The following is a 19739-nucleotide window of genomic DNA, read 5'->3' on the forward strand; positions in this document are numbered from 1 at the left end:
AAATGTGATAATATCAAGATAATGCTCCAGTTACAAAACTATCAGCGCAATTCAAGAGAATATGTCAGCTGTCAGGGTCTATGGACCTCCATCCGGATGCTGCTACTGCTGCATTACAATTCCCAGAAGCTTTTGCTGGATGGCCCTTGGAAAAAGATCCTTGTGACTCATGATTTACCAACCATCTGAAAGCTACAAGTTCTCTATTCCTAATTAATGTAGGAGGAGAGCTGTACTGTTTGTTTATTGTAGCAAAAAACTAACAAACCCCAAGACGACTCTAAAAGTCCTCTGCCAACTAACAAGTGCTATTAAAAGACATAACCTTTTCACAAAATGTGTTAGTCAGAAAAGGTGCTACAAGATTTCTTCAGGGTTATAATGATTTAGTTACCCAGACTCTGAGTAAATGCAATATTTTCTATTAGGAATTATGTCTTGTTCACTCCCTACACTTCTCTTCCATTATTCTCAAAAGTCTTAAGGCTAAATGTTATAGAAATTGCCTTCCTAAAATCTGCCAGTGTTTATCCATCAATGGAAATACGTGGACAAAAAGAAAAATCTAATTTTTAAAGGTGTAAGTTTAGATCCTAGAGAACACATGTAAAAAGTATTAAATGTCTAATTATGATTACAAATATTATGAATCTTGAAAGGACATCATGAATAAACAGGAAGGTTATACACTGGGATTAGAACCGTTGTAAAATGTAGTAAAAAGCATCCCTTTGTACTGGTCTCCCGATATGACAAACATTATTATAGGAATGACTCTAAGTAAGGCACTTCAAATAATAAACCCCCTTCTTTCACTCCCAATAGGAAAAATATGAATATACTATTACTAGCTGGGAGACACAAATTAAGAATTAAATGAAAGGAAAGCTGTAGCCTAAGTTCCCGTCAAAATAACAGAATTTTCCATTAATTAAAAAAGTCATGTTGATATAATTGTGTCCTCCACCACTGTGTTACACTGGGGAGCGAGTTTCTGATTATACAATTGGGTTACATAAATTTTTTTTTTTTTTTAAAACCAGGCAAACCAAATAAAATTAAGATTTGGGAAAGGGAGTTTTAGGGCTGGAATATCTATGTAAGTGACATATTTGATCCTCTTTGATCCTCAATAGGAAAAGCAGTAGAGATACTTCAAGACTTCTCCCCGTTCCCCTGCAAATGATTTCACAAAGAATATAAATTTTGGTCTCTTTTCAAACTGTTAGCACGTGTCAGTTCATCAGCCAATAATAATCCGGAAGTGACCTAAACTGTAATATCTGAGCCCCTTTTCTACAGATAGTACAGCCTACTCTGAGCATGGGTATTAAAAACTAGCAGCGACCAGTTCTTTCCCATATTTAGGGAAAAAATACTAAAATAGAAGCCTTGGCTTTAGATTATTTTAAGAGAATCTTAGAATCCCAGCTCTAAAATGAAAAACAAAACCCCCCAATCCATTTGTGGTGATTTGCATCATTAATCCGCCCATTTTAGCCATCCTGCTCCTCTCATTATATGAGTACAATTCTCAGCCACCAAATGGTTCCCTATTTTTGCAATGTACTAAAGAAGGAGTCCACAACCCCCAGTCTGTGGACTGGCACTATATAACTCTGTGGAGAATCAAAAAGAAAAGAACCCCAACAGGTAAGAAATTCCAAGGGAACTTTGTCCTGAAACTTCAGAGAAATTTCCAATAAAATCCATTAAAAGTTCTCAGACCAAAAAAAATAAAATAAAAATGGAACAACCAAGGAATTCTTTCTGGTACCATGAATTTCTGAAGACTTTTCAAATTTGGAATTTTGTTACCTTGGTTTTCTGTGGCAGTTCAAAGGAATCCCATCTTTGATAAACACCCTATGAGGAAATATTTTGGATAAGGCTATGTCAATGCACATATTTTGTACAAAAACTATTTAAAAATATAGTGAAAAATATAGCAACCAAATACTCTGAGGAACAAATTACAAGGAAATAGCCCCAATTGTTATGCAATTGCCAATTTATTGATTTTACACTACCTTCTTAGAGAAGTATAAATGATGAAAAAGGACCTCAATATGTCCAATTTAACCATCAATGCAAATTTCATTTTCATTCATTTTCAGAACGCAGAAAGTCTCAATTCATTTGATACCATACTGTATTTACCACAACATACAAGAAACTATAAAGCATTTTCTAAATAAGAATTTTCAATCCACAAATTTCTACCAATACACCCTCTTTATTTGTCCTGCAAAATCCTGAAGAATTTTTGATAGTTTACACAAATAAAAAACACAAGTAAAGCATCCACAATCAGATCAAAGACAACATATAACATATGCAGAGAGCCTTAAGAAGAACCAACAGTAGCCAAAAGGCTGCCCAGAAAACCTCCATTCTGAGTTGCTTCCACAACACTGTTAAAGTAGGAGCTAACCTGATATCCATTAGAAGGCCATTACAAAGGATCAACCCTCAAGAAAAAGCATCTCTGAAAACTGTCCCCCTTTACCACCCTAAAGTTGGGAACTCCTACCAGGTTTTCCCAATGTAATCAATTGGGCTGAGCTGATTTCAAGAATGCAGCAAAGGGGCCACAGCACATGTGTAAGATGCTCCTACTAGGAAACACTGCCCAATACATGGGCCACTGCTCTTTGAACCAACTTCAGTTTCCAAGTAGCCTTTAAAGAAAAATCATGGAGAAAGTGTTACAGTACTGATAACAGTATGAGCCATTGTAGCAAGATTCTTCTGACCCACCCTCAACCAAGCAAAGAGCCCCTCTGGCCATAGTTTGCTATTCCAGCAGGAACCACAACTCCAGGAAGACACTCCAAGTCACAGACCTGTTCTTTCAGGGATAGTGGTTCCCCATCAAGAGACCGCACTGGAGCAGATAGAAAACCCCAAAGGACAATCAGTAACTCTGTCTTCCCAAGATTCAATTTCAACCAGTTCTATCCTATCCAGACCTCCACAGCTTTCAGGCACTGGGGAAAGATTTCAACGACATCACCAACCTACTGTACTTATGTCTATGCCAATGTGTTTATCTAATTCCTAAACGGTCCTATAAACAATTATGTTCTCATTTGTTGCCTAAGCATATAACATTTAGCTACCATTTAGGGCACCTTCAAGTTAGTTGCCTTCAGTTACTTTCAGCTGCTGCTCTGAACTGCTGCTGAAGTGCTGGCTTTGCCATTTATTTATTTTTTTGCAGGGGTGGCAAATGTGTTTTACTAGCTGCTGGCTAGCTATAAGCTCTCACTATCTCTGCTGGAGTGGTGAAGCTGCTGGCTTCTGGTTCCCCTTTTAGTTAGTCTACTCCTGTTTGTTTTTGTCACTTGCTAAATGCGCAACTCCATCAGTTGCAAAATCTTCATCTCTGCTCTATATCACATGACACAAAGTGTTTTCCTCCACGTCCACTCAGTGTTTTATTGGAGACTAGGTATGATTCAGTAGTATTCTTCAAGCTGCCTAAAAGTCCCAGGGAGGGGGAAAAAACTAAGGAAAGGAAGAGCTCCTGTTGGCCACTGCAAAGCTTTCTTTCTACACAATGTAAAGCTAAATTTTGGTTGAAGTGTCCAGAAAATGGACCCTTGGATCTTGAGTTGAAAATCTCAAGATGTATCATACCTTGATAGCTCTATGCTGGGAATTAATTTCTGAGGGATCATACACAGAATTCTGCATCTGATTAGTACTTCACAAACTCAAAGGTTTTATTTATAGCAAGAGTCACACCCATGACTTAGGGATATCTGTTCTTTTTCAAATTCCAGACTGCAATTTACTAAGAGGGGGTTTCCTCAGGCATTGGAGGAAGCCTTAGTTAATATGTACAGAAGTAATCTAATCAAAATGACTCATCAATTCTATTCCTTAGCACCACTTTAAATATCCCCCCAATACTGGATTTATTGTTCTTCTGGTCCATCTTCCAATGTTATATAACTTATCAAGAAATGTAATTCATCCGTCTGAAATTAAAATGGGGGATAAAGAGTGTGCTGAATGTGGTTCCTATCAGATGGAGCAACAAACCCACAGGTTAGTTCTCAACATTTCTTTAAGACTCAGTAGGAAATATCTGGGATAGGACTTATATTTCCTCCTCTTTGTTCCCTCCAAACTTTCAAAGACCATAGCAACCAAAATGTTTCTCAATTATCTGCCTCCGAATGCCATCCTGCATAATGGCAGCAGTGTTAATATTTTGTTACTGTGTGCAGTAACAATACATTTGCTCTGACTATTACAGAGATGTTATCTGAGTACCAGGAGCTAAAATGTGTGTACGTTGAGATGGGATATGTCTGGAAACCATTTTCATGCTATACTGGTAATAAACTAGAGAGTGCTTAGAGGTGGCAAAAAAAAACAACCCCAATGCTTTTAGATAACCTGAAATAGATCAACACAATAGCCCAAAGAAATTTTGCTCCACCCAAGAGGGTAGCAACTGAATGTACAAAACGTTTCCTGAGTCAGAGATAAAACACCCTAAATCCAAGGGCTCAGTTTTTTTACTGCACAATTAGCCACTCCAGATTTTTGACAAAGAGTCATTATATTATTCTGCCAACCATTTAAACTGGGCAGTTCTATTCATCTGTAATTACAAGGAAATCATGAAATGTTTGAAAACTTTAAAATGTCCGTGCCCCACTGATAAAAAATCAACTTTAAAGACAACTCTGTTAACCTTTATTACGATGCCTACAAAAGCCACATTAAACAGATAAATTATATAAAAAACAAGATGCAGTGAACGAATAAATTATCAAATACCTCTTAAACATCTAAAAATTAATCTGACCTGAACATGGGACTTTGTTTCTATCTAACATGGGATTTTGCTTCTATATGTGACAACAGCAGCATGACTTCTCTATGCACAGACATGGAAGAACTTAAAAATTCCTACAATGTAAAAATGGATGGTGATGTTAATGGAATTGGCTGAGAAGGCAAAATTGACTACTTTGATCATAGAAAAGACTGTCTAGCTTTGTTTCTGCTTGGAAACTATTTTTGGACTTTTTGTGTGAAAGTGAAACAAATGGACTTTTAATGTTGGGATTTGACATTGGGATTAGAACTGTTTATTATAGAAATGTGTGTACAACTGTTAATTTTAGAATAAGATGCTAACGTACCAGTATTTTATATTTATAGCTATACTAAAGAAAGTTGGAAGTTACTCTTTGCCTATTTCTTCCTCTTTTTTTCTTTTCTGCACTAATTTTGCTCTTCTTTTCTTTTTCTAACTATTTTCTTTTATTGAAACAGTAAAATTTTATGGGAAAAATTAATTTGAACTCCATATGAAAGAGCAAGAGCTCCCAAATTCTAGATCAGAAGGATTAATGTCTCCTGCATTAGGCCAGAAGAACCTTAGCAGATCTTAACTCAACAGCCATCACCATACTCATTGAATCAATCTGTGAGGGACACACAGTAGAAAAGTTGTTCTTGTTTTATTACAGCTTCCAGGGATAATTGGATCTGGAACATACTTCTATATTTCTCTTCACCATGTCAAACAAGCACCATAGCAACCATTAAACCACTGCTGAATTTAAATTCATCCATCCTCAACATAATTTTCTGCATCATATCAACTTCCCCAATCAGCCCACCTCATTCTAGTTAATTTCTAGAAAGGTAAACAACTGTGGCAGAGAAAGATCCTATTTAATGTCATGGCAAGGGCAGCTCAAATCCCAAAGTACCATAAATGTCATAACGGAAAGAACTGATCAGTCCAGTCCAAAGTTTGACCTTAAAATACCTCAAGAAAAAAAAAGACTGCTATTAATCCAGAATGTTAAAGAGAAAATCCATATATAATTAGCAAATATTCCTGGCCCAATAATCCACATTCATAACTGACAATGAAAGAGGTTACTGAAGTATAGCCGCTCTGATATTTTAATCTCCCACACCACATTCATCTTTTACAAATATCGGGTGGTTGAAAGATTTGATAATTCAGATTCCACTTTGAATGGACATTTCTTAGAGACGCAATTTTCTCCTTTAAAGGAAAAGCAATGCTAGTTGTGGAGAATATTTCATGTCTCTCTTAATGGAGTCTCATACTCTCATTCTGAGAAAAGAAAACAGCAGGCATGCATACTGTATGCTTATATTCTGCAACCTGCTGTTTGTATGTAATGCAATGTTGAGCATTACTAAGTAAAGAATGGAAGATATAATCAAATCAATCTTTATTATGGTCATAGACAGGACACAGAAAATAAAGCACCCAATCCAACAAAATCCAAAATACAGCCATATTAACAATATATGTGTTGTGAACTTAAGTGTTCACAATCTCAAAAAAGAATTTGGTAGTTCTGAAAAATGACAGAAAAGAAAACTCTAGTGATCATGCGGGAAGCTTTTGATTCATGCCAGAAAGGGTGGTCATTGCCACCTTTGGCTTTAGAATAAATTGCATGGGAGCTAGTATTCAGGAATGTTTGCCAAAAATATAGTTACCTCATGTCTCCCGAAAAGCTATATTTTGCATTTGCTTTTCAAGGAAACTTAATTGCCTGGAAAAGAGAGATAATACTTTGCAATAACTTTAAAGAACATCAATGAAAAAAACACACACCAAACAATGTGCAATCTAGAAACTAGGCTTGAAAAAACCCCTTATTTTTCAGACTTTTGTAGTAGGTAAGACCATAGGAACTGATCTGCCTTATGTATTTATTTGGCTCATCTCACCTTTTGCAGAAGAGTTCAAAGCAATATACCGAGTGCTGCCTCCTCTTATTTTTCCACACAGAGTAACCACCCAGTAAGGAATGTTGGGCCATGAGAGAGTTACTGATTCAAAATCACCCAATGAGGTTATGTGGCTGAGAGTGTCCCTTGTTCCCCTGTCCCTCCTCCAGCATCTTTATAATTACATCACAGTATATTACACTGCCAGGAAGGAAAGTGATAAACAAAAATCCCTACCCAATATTGAATACTCTATAAGGAAATGAATGATGTTCTGGGCACATAATACCCTCCCTCCCACCTCTCTCCCTCTCCCTCCCTCCTTCCCTCCCTCCCTCTCTCTCTCTCTCTGACCTCCTGTTGTATCCTATAGGACAGCAAAGTTGGCATCTCCTTCCTATGGACTGGATTTGCAATCAGATAATGTTTCTACCATATAATAAAGTATCATCTTTCCTTACAAAAGTCCCCATAAAAACTATTTCTCACACACTTTCAAAGCCCAAGCAAAATTCAAAATATTCTTTTATATTATCCAACATTTATCTTACAACAACTTCAAAGATGTCCTTTGAAATTACGGAACTGAAGTCCAACACACCTGGAGGGAACTTGGTTGTCAAAGATGGGGTTTAGCATCAGAGATGTTGCTGAACTACAATTCTCTGCTCCCTTGTCGTTTAAAAGACTGTCACATATTTTTTGCTAATTCTTTAACCAGCAATTTATGATTCTGTGCATATATGAAGTATCACTGATACGCATATTTCCTAACGAATACCTACCTTGTAACATATCTTATATTTTCCCCAAGGAATCCCTGGAAAATCACTTAAGAGCAAATGAACCACTTAATATTGGTATAAATAAAGCAGATGCACCCAAGAGTATCCTCAACAGGTGTGACTGAAAATGTTAATTTCTAAAAATTTAGAATCCATACGTGATAACTCAAAAATGAATTGCACGAGGTTCAAGGAGGCTTATTCCCAGATAAATGATCTAGGATTGCAGCCCAAACCTATAATTTCCATATTCATGAAGTAATGAGCATCACCAAAAGATACTGAAGTGAAGTTCTTGATATGATTCCAGAGAATAAACATTTAGCAGCAGCAGCAGTTTTTCAGGAAAATTTTTAACAAGAAGATATAAAAGTACACAATGCACTGAATTCCTGCATTACATACTGAAAAAAGTAAGCACCATCATAACTGAATTTAACACTGTAGCTACTATATAGCTCTGTACCTTTGCTAGGTAATTCTCTGTAATCTGGGTCAAGGAAATGAAAAAAAATATATAGCCGCTTTTTTCTCCTGCTCTTTCAAGGTTATAAAAACAAACATTTCTTAGGAAAAATAGAGAGGGGATGCTGGCAAGGCAAAGGCTTTCTAAGAGGCAGCTCTATCGTCTGTGGTTCTTGCAAGTTTCAGTATAACAGCCAATTTAGATGTTTTTAACAATTTGCTCTTAATTTAACTTTTGGGAAATGAATCCAAATTGTAACACAAGAGAAGCACAAGCAATGTGTTTTTTCTTCAGCCACTTTAAAAAATAATTTATTTTTGTTTTTACTTATCACACTATGGCTAAAATATTGGCTGTAGCTGAGATGGAGAGAAGTGCTCTCAATTTCAAAAGAACCAAATGTAATCAGTTAGAATTTAATACGTCTCATATTTTCGTGTTTGAAAAATCATTTGTATCATCAAACCCCAGTCTCATCAGATATAGGCCAAGGAGCAAGCAAGCAATAATACAAATGAAATTTTTTGCTCTACGCAAAATTGTTTCTCTCATTTTTTTCTTTAGTTAGGTGTCATGAGTATCTTTTCAAAGGTACAAAAAAAAAGAGCCCAGGAATGCAACAGGCAAACACAAGGGAACAGGTGAGGGAAAATTAAACAAAAAAGGAAATAGCTAGCAACCATAAAATAGCAATATTAAAATTATATCTCAAGGGAAGAGAATTTAAGAAGGGAAGAGTTTTTTTTCTCTTTAATAGAGTTGGGCAACCTTTTTTTAAAAGAAAAGAAAAGAAAATGCATTTCTCCCCAAAGTACAGTGCTAGGTTTTGAATACGCAATCCATTCTTTGCAAAGGAGAGACTAAGAGAAGAACTGTCTCTTTTAAATAGCTTCTGCTACCAAGGTGGGGAGGGGAGAGAATTGGTCAATTGCAAAGGAAATTGTTCTTCCAGCTGGTCTCCATCACAAGTGGAAGCTGCCTAAAGAAGGCACCAGGTTCCCCCCCCCACTATTTTTTGTGCCCCTCTACTCCCCTAGCCATAAGCAAGACAAGACCTGCAGGGACTCTTTTCCTAGAGGTAAAGTGTTAAGAAAAAGAGGAAACCCACACAACTGGGAATAAGCCACAATGAACTCAATTAAATCTACATTCAACTATGCTAATGTTAAATACTTTTAGAGGCTGGGGACTTTCATGATTCTTCTGACAGTGGAGGGCTTTTAGATTATGTGCATTATTTTGAAGCACGGAGATAACATTACAGCTAGTACAGGTTTACCTGTACGACCAGCCAACCTTCAAAAGCTTTCATCTGTTTTTATTATCCTCATGACAAGAGCTTATTGTCTTGCTGCAGCACTACTTGAGTAAATACATTTTGACATGATGAAAGCACCAGTGTACTTCAGAATATACCCCATAGAACTGGACTGTTAGAAAGGAACTACAAAGAAAATTCAGCTTGACCTAAAAACATGCCAGTAGCTGAAAGGACTTTCCATTCTAACTGCTCTACAGTCAAGTGGTGGGAAGATTCAGAAGCTCACAGAGGAATTGGTCTGTGTGACAGGTATCTCTTCTTTCCCCCTTTATCACCATTTTGATGATACTTCAAAGATTTTACTTTAACATAACTGCAAATGATCCTCTAAACAACTTGTCTAATTAAGTCATAGTTCAGTCACAAAGACAGCTACTATGGTGCATTTAGCTTTCATGCTCACTGGAAATACCTAACATTAAAAATAATTTGGAAAAATAATTACCCCATGATGTTTATGAAAGAAATATGCTCCATTGCAGCATATTAATTTTTCCCTAATGGTCATGGGCTCCAGCTAAAATTGAAGGCATGATGAAAAACTTTAGTACAAGGAACTGGTAAACACAGTGACCTCAAAAAGCATTTTCACAAATGTCATAACTGTGTTGGGTAAATACGGACTACCTATTATTTTCACTTCCAAATCACTAATCAGAGATTGAATCTACATTGAAACAAGTCAACAACACAAAATGTAACAAAGAGTTACTTTGTTCTAGCATGAAATCTACTGCTGATATGGCTCCAACCATATTTGTATTCTTCCACTCCCCTATAAAAAGGTCTCTTTCAAAAGCTAACAATTAAGCAGTTGTTAGATAATGGACACTATTTTCAGAGAAAAGTCATATGTGTGTGTGCGTGTGCATACATATTATTATGCTTTTTTCTTCTTCTATTCAACGATGTCCAATTCTTGGAGAATGTCTGAACAAATCCCTGCAACTTGCTCAGGTTTTTCAGAAGTGGATTGCATTGCCTTCTTCCTAGGGCTGAGTGACTGGCTCAAGGTCACCCAGTTAGCTTTGTGCCCAAGGCAGGACTAGAACTCAAGATATCCTGATTTTCAGTTTGATACCTTAAGAACTACACCAAACTAGTTTTCACACATACATATACATAAGACATATATAATGTATAAGACAAAAAGAAAGATTTCGAAAGGATTACTTTATCACTTTTGATGAATTCAATACTATACTCCTCTGAAACTGGTACCAGTGGTCAGGGTGATATAAAGATATTCTAAAAGAAATGCATAAAGAATTGTCATCCAATTGTTTTATAATATTAAAATGAATAAACCTGAATTGTTCAAGGAGGTTACCTATGTCCAAATATAAAAGCTACTGCTATAAGTCACATAGACACCATCATTTGAGAATAGTTTATTAAGTAACCCATAATGCTGGATTCATGCAGCATACAAGGCAAAAATCACAGAAACCTCATAAAAATTAGCATTATGGATGAGTAATGTCCATAACAGGCAGGTTTGTCACAGGACTCATGGTAAAGAAAATATATGCACGTAAGGAATACCATCCTTCAAACAAGTTTTCATAGAGTTGAGGCAATAACTGTGGAGATCTCACTTCCAGGTCTATGCCAATAAAATCTGCATTCTGTGTGTTCCTAATGTATCTGTCAAAGGGACTTGGTGGCTCAGTGGCTAAGACGTTGAGCTTGTCAATCAGAAATGGAGTGAGCTCCCATTACTTGTCCCAGCTTCTGCCAACCTAGCAGTTCGAAAGCATGTAAAAAGTAGAACAATAGGAACCACCTTTGGTGGGAAGGTAACAGCGTTCCGTGCACCTTCACCATTTAGTCATGCCAGCCACATGACCATGGAGACGTCTTCAGACAGCGCTGGCTCTTCGGCTTTGAACAGAGATAAGCACTTGCCTCCTAGAGTCGAGAACGAGTAGCACATATGTGCGAGGGGAATCTTTACATTTAATGTGACATCAGAGTTCCATTATTATCACATCTGCCTTCTGATCATACCAGCCACAATTAGGAGACTCTAGGGAAGTGTAAGGCCTTTGAAAGGGGGCTTTCAAAAATGGAGACATGCATATAAAGCCCTCCCTTTTGTATTGCTAATGCAGTGATTATGTCTTCTTCCACGCACAACAGAGGCGAGGTATCTCTAGATACAGGTAGTATGTATGACAATTGAGCCCAAAATTTATGTTGCTAAGTGAGAAATTTGTTAAGTGAGCTTTGCCGCACTTTTCAACTTTTCTTGTCACATTTGTTAACTGAATCATTGCAGTTGTTAAATTAGTAACATGGTTGTTAAATGAATCTGATTTCCCCATTGACTTTGCTTGTCAGAAGGTGGCAAAAGCTGATCACATGACACCAGGACACTGCAACCGTCATAAATGTGAGTCAGTTGCCAAGCATCCGAATATCAATCACGTGACCATAGGGATGATGCAGTGATCATAAGTGTGGAAAAAATCACTTTTTTCAATGCCGTTGTAACTTTGAACAGTCACTAAATGAACTGTTGTAAATGGAGGACTAACTCTACATATCTATGAACAACTACCACACTTCACATTTTTACCATGCAATGCTGGAAGGTACACATCAGCAAGTCCTGAAAGTTGGGTATCCCTAAGGGGGGTTGCTGGCTGGTGCCCATGCCCACCTGTGCAGGGGGAAATCCCAGAGATGGTAGTCCCGTGGGCAGAGCTGTTCCCAGCGATGCAGTGGGGGGGATTGCCACTCCTGAGCAGAGCCCCAAAGGCCTGAAGTGTCAATAGGGATCCTTGCCTGCAAGGCAGAGTCCTCCTGTGTGGCCACGCTGGTTAAAGAAATCCCAGGAGCCTTCCCCTCTGTTCCCGGGCCTGGGGTAGTCTATTGGCTGCCTGCCTTCTTGCAGATCCGCTCCAGATTCTGGTGCCTTCGCTTGTCATACTTAGAAGGTTTGGAAAGCTTGGGACCACCCTCTGCCTCTAACTCTGCCCTGGGGGAAAGGTGCTTCTTCTTGGCTCTAGCCTTTGCTCCCCCTCCCTTCTGGGCAGCCTCTGGGGTCCCCCCCTTCTGGGCACCCTCTGGATGGGTGATCCTCTGCCCCTCCGGTGGGGCTGCTGGCCATTGATGCAGCTACCTGGGTCATGCCGGCTTCTTTGGAGCTGCTGGGTGCCGCCATCTTGTGTCGTGTTTCCTCCCGGCTTCAAAATGGCACCACATGCCAAAAAAAAAGGCACTGCCTTTAAAAGTGCTTTTCCAAGTGGCTTGTGCTCCTAGGAGCTGCTGCGCGCCCTTGCCGCTGGTTTTTCTTGTCTCCTGCCTCCTTCTGATGCCGCTGTAGCCGGACTCTCGCTTGTGGCCTCTCCAATGAGTCAAACCATGTGGGAGCGGCGTGGGCGCTCTGCGGTGCTTGGAAAAGCTGCGGTTTGCTGCTCGACCCTTGCGGGGAGCGGCAGAGCGCTCCGGCGCCAGTAGAGCCTCCGTGGCAAGGCTTGCCTTGAAAAGGCTTGTGCCTTTGTGTTTCTAGCTTGCCCGGCAGAAGTCCTCACTGAGTGACCCTGTGGCCTGGGCAGCGTGCCGCCCCTGAGGGCTTGTGGCAGTCCTCCTTACCCCACCAGGGAGCTATCTGATCCGGAGGAGGCTGATCTTAGCAGCAGGGAGGCAATTTCTATTTTTCTGTTCAGTTTTCAATATTTTTCTCAATATTCCAGGAGATCCAGGATGGCAAACCGTCCAGTTTTGGGACTGAGTCGATAACTGGGCAATACCTGGTGACCAGGGCGTGTCCAAAAGAGCTTATCTGAACTCAGTTCAATCAAAGAGAGGACAAGGGCAAACCATCCTGGATACTCCTCCCCTCACTATGGAGAAATGACTTGGGTTCTTATACCTATCCTAACTTAAATCTGATCAACTGTAACAGTTAATCCAAAATGGTCATATTATCAGAAAGAATCCCTGTATTTTTATGCAGCTTTTATAAATCATTTCTGCTAGGCACATTTTCCCCTTTAAACTCAGCTACGTTTTTTCTTGTTTCTGGCTGGCCTTTTCATCAAAATACATAAACAGTAATAAAAATATGTTGTGCCTTTCTATATAAACCCTGCAGATGCTGACAAGACAATAAAAAAACAAGAACTGGCCAGCTTCCTCCTTATTAACAGAGTTATGGATATTAAAAGAGAAGACAGGGATATTTTTGTCAAAATGAAAAAGATCCTAATTGATGTTGCTCTTGAATTCTATTAGAATTCTAACAAGATTTCAATTTAGAATTACTTTACTGATAATTAATCAAAAACCTTCCTGCGACTATCTCATCTGTTATCTTTAAACAGGATTTAGACAGCTATATATGAATCAACTGCATAATAAATCAACTGTTAACCAAAAAATAAGCATTACACATGCCATTATTCAGTTACCCATGGCCCTTGGTCATTGCCATGCTGATTCCTGCATATTGGTTGGGAGATTATGATATTTGAAGTAAAATGTGAAAAAGGGCATCAGAATGGCAATTTCAGATTAAATCCTAAAGTTTCATCTAAACTAACTAGAAAAAACATAATATTCACATTATGTTAATATGGTTTATTGATTACAGTGTAGAATGTTGTATGATTCCAAGGAATAATTGTTATTCAACAAAATAGCATATTGAATTTTCCCACCCTGCATTCCAAGAAATATACTGAACAAGCTTTGTACACGATAGTTGTTGTAAGGATACGATGCTCAAACTATTAAAAAGAATGCAGAAAAATGGCTAATTAAACTGGGGGAATACACCTCGAGGCTTCATATTTCAAAAGCAAATCTGACATAGAATTCAACTCAACTGCTTTTGAAATATAATTTTACATACAAATTTACCTTTCTCTTAATGCATTCAGTTCCTCAGACAGAAATTACTACAACTGTTAATCTTATTTTATCTTATATCATGCTGATTATTGTTATTGATATACATATATTATTTAGGATTTTAGAATTATGTGCTGTTTTTTAAAACTATATATCAAATTTAGCTACTGCAAATATTGCAGGGATTCAAAATGTTAACCTAATTCTATGATACTTGTAAATTCCCTGTTTATTCACTCTGATTTCCTGTTTTGGGGCTTCTTTGTTCTTTCTCCTTGTATGTCTTATTTTTCCTTTTCTAAAAAAAAAGTTTAATAAAGATATAATAATAACACAACCCAATCACATAGAGCTAATTCTAAGATTATTTTTTCTATTAAATCATGTGCTTATTGTTGCCTGCTCTCCTTAGCTCAGAAACCAATGCTGCAAGACAACTGCACGGAAAAATAATGTATACAAAAGGCAATGTGTTGCAGCATGAAGTACCTCAAGAAACAAGCCTAGGTATATAATAGTTAAACAAGTAAACACACATTTTCATCTTTGACATGCTGACATCCCCACCGCCCATTTGAACTATCACCCAGGATGGAGCCAAGGTTCCCCAGCTTGAAGCAAAGGAATCAGCATGCTAGGTTTGCATGTTAAATTGCTTCTTCGTCCTTCCCTCTTATCTCTGCCTAATTTTCCTGACATTATGCATTAACAATTCTGGATTGTGTGAGGCTGCTGCATACTCTCATTGCATTTACAGCTCTAATATTGCATCTCTACCTCTAACACGCGAGCACATGAATAGCCTGTCTGTGACAAATCCTGGGGGGGGGGTGAGTGGGCTTTTTCTTCTTCCAAGCAATGTTGCATTTTACCTTTTCTCAGATTCCTTTTTCCTTTATGGCTGGATCGCCTTTTTCACCGCACACAGGTAAGTAGGCCCAGTCCGGCAGCAGGCAGCCTCAGCTGTGGAAAATCTTTCAGTGTCACCCAGCTAAAAGGCCTTCTGAGTTGACCGAGTTGGAAATTTGCCTCTGGGTGCATCACATGGCTGAGGCTGCTGCCTCCCGTTTTGTGATCTGTGTTGTTCTCCAAGAATTTCCTTTTCTGCCGCTGCCATCTCTCCCCTGCTTCTCTGACTTTAATGGAAAGATCCATGTATTCCCCTGGACATCCATCATATAGCTCCTCATGTTATTCCATTTCAAAGATCTTTCTTTTTCTTTTTATTGCTCTACTCCCCCTCACTGTTTTACTTGAGCTTACATGCATGGATTTAAAAAAAAAAAAATAAGATATCCTCATTTATTTTTTAAAAGGCATGACTATGTAATAAATTAAGCTTCTTAAAGTATTGCATTGACAAATATATCTAATTATAAAGCACTTAATGATCCCTCCACCTGATGGCATGGTTGAAAATGAAGTAAGAGATCCTTATTGCATGCACTTTTGCATTAAGAACTCTCATTCAAGGGAGGGAACAAAGTCTAACCTGAAAAATGGGGATGTTGCTAAATATCTTTTCTTTGATCATTCAACATCATAAACTAATCCTACCAGAAGACTGACATGCCATAGAATAATAATTGCTATTTATCAAGGAAAGCAACATCTCACAGCAAGTATTACTGTCCTGCAATGAATCAGATTCATCTATAGAGCCTGCATGATCTATCTTCTCTTTCAGTATGCAGAAGGAATCCTGGCTTCTTAGCTTACAAAACAAGAACTTATGGGTATGCAAGAACAAGAAACAAAAAGGCAGAAATCTTTTTAATTAGAAACTTATGGAAATGCCATAAATTTCAATAAGAGTAAATTTGAACCTCAATTTATAATAATAAATAATAAATTTTACTGGTGGTGCTTGGCTTACAACAGCAATTAGGACCTCATAAGACCACAACTTCCAACTTCCCGTTGACATCTTCACTGACTATTGGAAATTGACCAGGGAATATCAGAAAACTTGATAATGCAGGATGCTGCAATGGCTGGAATTGAAGGAATGCTTGTAAGTATCATTTCTTCAGTGCCATTGTAACTTTAAACAGACACTAAACGAATGATCATAAGCCAAGAACTACCTGTACAAAAATGTTTGTGTAATCACAACAGGTAACAAAAGTACGCTGACATACATATTGTGCATTGTGCACGTACAAATGCAGCTGATTAAAACATAAAAATATCTAAATCTATTTGTATACACAATATCTTAGCAAGTTTTGCATATTAGGTTGCCAAGTGAAATTAAAAGCTGGGATTTTCCTAGAGATTGTTGACACAAAAGGTGACCTTCAAGATACAATACATAAGCGTCCTAGAATTATGTGAGTTGCATTAATCTTCAAAACTGCTGGTTTACATCAGTCAAGTCATTCAAGACAGTGTCAAATAATTACATGCTTGCCTAGTAACTGAAGTTGGCGGAAGAAGACAGAGGAGATCTATATCCCGTATTTGTAAAGGCAAACTTTCTTTCCTATGGGCAATTCATCAATTTATTGCCACAGACATTATATGATCCCAACAAGTACATCATAGGTAAACTTGACCTGCTTAAAGTACATTCAGATTTGCAGGATAAAGTCAAGCTAAATATTTCCATTCTTTGCCCTCTCCCCTACTTCTCCAAACTACCCATAATGCAGGGGGGGGAGACATTATCTAATAGCACTAAACCCCAATTATTCCACTGGACACAGATAAATAAGTTTTTGACTTAGTGACATACAGACCTACCCATAATCCACAGATATTAGTTTGTCCTATAGTATGTATAACAGGAGAAATTGTAATTGAGAGAAATGGGAATTAAAGAAACTAGAACTTGAAGAAAATTTATTTCTGTTTCACCATCATCTCAGAAATTGTACAAGTATGTGAGAAAGACCTTGGAAGATGAGATGAAGAGATGCTACCCAAGGAACAGTCAGATAAGAGGCAGCATAACCCACAACTGCATAGTGTGTGGAGCAAGAAACTCAGAAGGCGCCTTCATTAAGTTATAGGTCTGTAAAGATTTCAGATGGGGGGGAATGAGATTGTAATTTCAGACTTGCTAATGTAACTTTACAATACTGTAAAGTAAATTAGTTTATCTGGTTGTGTTTCTTGTGTGGTCTACCTGATAAAACTGTCAGAAATTGTTACTTAATCTGGCATAATTCTGAATCTACTTAAAATCCATTTACCCTTTTCTAGGAAACTGCAGGGAAATAAAGGGGAGTTAACTATTAGTCTTAAAATCCTTTGGGCAGTCATAAACAATGAAACAATTTTGTGGGGATTCCACTGAAAGCACCACCAATTTACCATGAAGCAGCTTGAGAGAGTTGAGACTTTTTTTTTCTTTTAATCTAAAGGGACTTCAGCAGAGTTGACACACTGCCAAGTGAAAGCTCCAATGATCTCGAAGAGGATCATTTTCATTTTCCTTCTTGTGCAGAAAAAGACTCTTAGTTGGTCAATCTATATTAGCTGAAATGAGGGTAGCTATTTCTTTATCTCTTGAGGGGGTCTTGAATTGATAAGTAAAGATTCCTTTCAGAGTATATCTGATATATTCTGGGCCACCAGCATTTTGGGTTATAAATTTTTCTTCGGGTTTTTCCCCCCAAGGAATGGAAGGCAAGACAGAAAATTGATGGCCTATCAATCATCTGCACTCATAATAATTTCCAACATAATTCCCCCACCAACCAAAGGAAATTGCCAGTCATGTGCTATTCAAGATTGAATGCATGTTTAATTTTATTGGATGGTGTGATGATTAATGAGTCAAAGGTAATTAGGGGAACTGTTTTAGAGAAAATATTTGGATCAACACACTGCCTTAGAAATTAATTAGGGGTAAGAAATATATTAATTGAGAAACTGATATGGTTGAATTTGAATGTCACTAAAGAATTTATTTCGTCCATGGAAGGACATTTAATTGGTTTACTTTCTCTGAAACATACATTTAAAGGAGTGGTTTCTATATCTGCATATATCTTTTAACAAAATTCTGTAACTGATTGGTTTTATGGTAAGAATTTTGCACTTTTTAAATTCTACTATTATGACCTTTGTTCAAAAGGTATTGAGGACTGCAGCTTAAAAAATATTGGATTTTGCTATGCAATCTTGCATATGCAGACCTATTCCACTGTGAATATTCCAACATAAGTATGCATAGCATTGCAGCTTTGCGCAAGTGTCAAGATACTGGAAGACATGGCAAGGACTTGAAAAGACAGTCACACTGTTTCTTCAGAGTATTGTACTGATACCACATAAAATATTAGAAATTAGAAAGTCAACAACTTTTCAAGCTACTGGGAAATACAACAAATCCAAGGCATGTCCAAGTGAAGCTGAGAAAAGCAACTTGCCCTTTTGCTCGTTTATGCCTCATCAGAATCAGTATAGGACAAATAGCATTGTCCTGAATGTACCTTATGCGTGTTTTTTTTTATATGTCAGTGGCAAAATTGACATTAGGTAGAACATAAAAGCTCTCCTTCCCTGTGTGTAGAACAGAAGACAAATTCTTTAGGTACTGATTAGTGTTGACTAACTTTGAAATAATATCCTGTTAAATGTATGTAATTGTACTTTATGGTCCATGAACTGAACTCTTGCATCCGTACCAAGATCCAAAACAAACCTTCAGACCTAAATTTAATCTGGAATCAAGTTAATAGAAATGATATCCCTGGATAAAACCTGTACCATTTAAGACAGTATGACCTGGGATAATGAGTTCTCAAAATTTAATCTAAGAATACCAATTATGCCCACAAAACTAGCACAAAATCATCTCTGAATAGTCTGTATTTTGTGTATGTAAGCCATAATTGATCCAGAAAGGACCACATTGTTCCCAGTTGACTTATGCCTCTCATCTACTAAAAGCAGATACCTGAACTATGAATTATTAAGGAAAATTAAGTCCTTCATTTAAAGAGAGTAGGAGTATATGCTCCAAAAAAGAAACATTAGCAACTGAGAACATCTGCTTACCAAAGAACTTGTTCTACAACTAGAGACCTAATGCATTACTTATTATTACAACAAAAGACTTTCTTGCTCTGGAAATCTACAAACTAAAGGAAATTTATGAACTTTCTAAATTTTGTGGCGATCCAGAACTCAATATCCCTCAGCAACAGAGTCTTGTTGCAAGTTGTAGAGAGTTTTGTTAAAAAAAATATCTGAAACAAAAAATAAATATTCTTATTGGAAAACAGGTCAGGAGAAATATAAAATCAATACTGTTAAAATCACTGTTGCATGCTTTTGAACACTACAGCAAAATTTCCACCCACTTGCCCTTTCCTGCTTACTATGTAAATTCTGGAGCTGCTAAATGAGAACATTAGACCATGTTATCTGCCATGCATCTTAAATGCAAAAGTAATATGCCTTACTACTGTATGCCTCTACTGAATTTAAAGAGAAGCAAAACCGACTTGCCTGCTGCATAGCAATATTTTATTTTTTGCCATCCAGATCAACATGGATCTGGACCTCTTAAATACCAATATGAACATTAAATGAAGCCCAATAAAAA

General features: G+C 37.5%; 1 protein-coding gene across 5 annotated transcripts in view; it reads right to left on the bottom strand.

The window, feature by feature from the left end:
- PLCB4 (phospholipase C beta 4) overlaps positions 1–19739 on the bottom strand; it is a 164911-nt gene that overhangs the window by 106127 nt on the left and 39045 nt on the right. The window lies entirely within an intron of this gene.

Source organism: Thamnophis sirtalis, unplaced genomic scaffold, assembly GCF_051295495.1.
Source record: "Thamnophis sirtalis isolate CommonGarterSnake01/CBP01778 unplaced genomic scaffold, rThaSir2_p1.2 scaffold_5, whole genome shotgun sequence".
Taxonomy (NCBI): domain Eukaryota; kingdom Metazoa; phylum Chordata; class Lepidosauria; order Squamata; family Natricidae; genus Thamnophis; species Thamnophis sirtalis.